Source organism: Monodelphis domestica, chromosome 1 (genome assembly GCF_027887165.1).
Source record: "Monodelphis domestica isolate mMonDom1 chromosome 1, mMonDom1.pri, whole genome shotgun sequence".
Classification (NCBI taxonomy): domain Eukaryota; kingdom Metazoa; phylum Chordata; class Mammalia; order Didelphimorphia; family Didelphidae; genus Monodelphis; species Monodelphis domestica.
Genome location: NC_077227.1, coordinates 479,503,331 through 479,506,023, shown reverse-complemented (window position 1 = coordinate 479,506,023; position 2,693 = coordinate 479,503,331). Strand labels below are relative to the sequence as shown.

The 2,693-nt window shown below is 40.7% G+C and overlaps 1 pseudogene; it reads right to left on the bottom strand.

The window, feature by feature from the left end:
• Nucleotides 1-490: 490 nt before the first annotated feature.
• On the bottom strand, nt 491-2,365 carry LOC100023963 (cyclin-G1-like; annotated as a pseudogene).
• Nucleotides 2,366-2,693: the final 328 nt, after the last annotated feature.

The following is a 2,693-nucleotide window of genomic DNA, read 5'->3' as shown; positions in this document are numbered from 1 at the left end:
TATAATTGGCATATTGATCCAGATCTACTAGATTGGATTAACTGTCACTTCACAATATAACCTCCCATCCTTAGTCTACATTTGAGTTTTGGTTTTTACAAACACACTTCAAAGGGAATCATAATTTAGTCCTGAACACATTTTCAACTGCAGCATACATAATCAATTTCCAACTATAGCCTGTTTTCCCCTCAAGCCTAAAAACATCAATGCTAACCTGGTTGCTATGTTTCAGGCTTCTCAGCTTAAATCCATTCTAATATGGGCGTCCACAGTTCTCATGTGAAATAAACCTTCAGAACAGCTGAATTTCCTCACTGTAAGAATCCTATTCAGACCTAGTTTCAGGGTGTTGGAAGACGAGTGACTCTGGAATAACTATGCTTCAATTGATGTGCAGTACGCCCAGACATGATCCACTTTGTTATTATGGGATTGATTAAGGGAAAGAGACAAGAGGGAACCATCTAAATATTTAAGTTTATTGATGGAAATGGGAGAGGAAGGAGGGTAACAAGGGAGAAGGAAAAGTTCTTAATCTTATCCCCAAACCTAAATTTCCTTAATGCTATCCTAATGGATAACTTATCTAGGCTAAATAAGTTAAGTTTTCCCCCACACAGAACCTCACAAAACAGAGTCCAGTAAATGAGCCAAGATTCCAGAGGTAAAGTCCAAAGTAGGTCCAGCAGAGAAGGGATGCTTCTTCTTTGGTCTTCTGTCTAGCTGCCAGTAGCCAGTTCAAGCAGGTATCTCATCTTATGAAGAGCCAGAAATCTTGTAGAAACATGAATCACAGCTAACTCCCAAAGCTTCTCCCACAAGTCTGGTTTTTTCAATTGGACCCTTAGAATCTTGATGCAGGCTCTCATGTGATTATCCTCTGTCACATATCCTTGTCAATCAAATGCAGTTGATTTTGCAGAATCATTTTGCAATTTTTCTTTGCTTACTACAACTTTGACTTCTGAACATTTGCTTTCGAACCCTTGATGAGTATTCAGTTAGGCACTTTGCTACAAGTTCCTGCCAGAAGGTCAGATCTCTGCAATTTATCTTGGAATGTTTCTGAAGACATCCAATTCCTTCCATCAATTCTATACATTTCTGTGCTTGAACTTCAAGTGCAATTATAGACAATGCCAACCCAGAAGGCTTTGCTTTAGAAAACATAATCCTACAGAGGCTTGCCTTAAGCTGAGCTTCTAGTCTCTCAGCACTCAGGTTCTTTCAAATGGCAAGTTTTCATGAATGAGTGAATCATAGAGTGAATCATACAATCTTTTCCAATACAATCGGATCTGAAACCGTAAATTTATATTGGCTTATTCAGATCAGATCAATGGCTAATGGCACATTTATCTCCTCCTCTGGTGACTTCACAGCCAGAGAGAAGCAACTTAATCCCACGTACCCAAGATGTCTGGGCTGTACCTTCATTTTGGACAGAAATTGGTCCAGTAAATTCACAGCTAGAGAAAAGGTCTCTGTGTCAAAACCAAAGAACTGAGTTAGGCTAAGAAGGTCTCGCAGTCATCCAAAGGCCATTATCATGAGCAGATTCAATTAGTGTCAAGCCACAGACCTTTGGCTGACATCTGGACTCCTGTTCCAACAGAACATTCAGTTGGTGCAGCAGTTTCTGAGCTTCAGTTGTTACCAGTGCCTCAATCATCGTGAGCTCCCTGCAGTGACTCTTCCTCCACAGCAAGCCTCCCCCACAGGGCCTGTCCTCTCCTCATCCTGAAAAATTAGTCCAAAAGTCTAGGACAACACAAGAACTATATGGGGGAGAAGAGAAGGGGCCTGGGAAGGGGGGAGATGATGAAGGGGGTCTCTGGGGCAGCAGTGCTGAGGCCCCAGTTCCAGACTATTAATGCTATATGACCCCAAGAAAATCACTTAGCCTCTGCCCTCTCAGTTTCTTCATCTATAAAATGGGGATGGGGCAGCTGGGTGGTTCAGTGGATTGAGAGTCAGACTCAGAGATGGGAGGTCCTGGGTTCAAATCTGACCTCAGACCCTTCCTAGCTGTGTGACCCTGGGCAGGTCACTTAACCCCCATTGCCTAGCCCTCATCACTCTTCTGCCTTAGAACCAATACCTAGTATTGATTCTAAGACAGAAGGTAAGGGTTTTAAAAAATTTTTTTAATAAAATAGGGATAATAATAGTACCTACCTCTCAGAGTTGTTGTGAGGATCAAAAGAAATAGTCTTTGTAAAGCACTTTGAAAATCTTGATATGTAAATATATAAATGCTTGGTTTTATTGTAGAAAATAACAGAAGTAATAAGAATAGCTAAGATTTATGTAGCCTTACTATTTGCCAGGTACTATGATAAGCAATTTACGATTATAATCTCATTTGATTTCCAGGACAACCCTGAAAAGTAGATATTATTTCCATCTCCATTTTATAGATGGGGAAACTGAGGTAGGCAGAGGTTAAGTGAACTGTCTGGGGTCACACCAATAATAAGTGTCTGAAGTTGGATTTGAATTCACCTTCCTAACTTTAAGTCAAATGTTCTATTCGCTTTGCCATCTACCTGCCCTGACCAGGGCTGTAAAAATGGGATAAAATCAGGCAACAGTTATACACTCTATCTAGTGCTGTAAGGTGAGCTCTCAAATTTGGGATAATGGAGTCTCTCTCTTCACAATCCTTATCGGAGAATTCTCCTATAGTC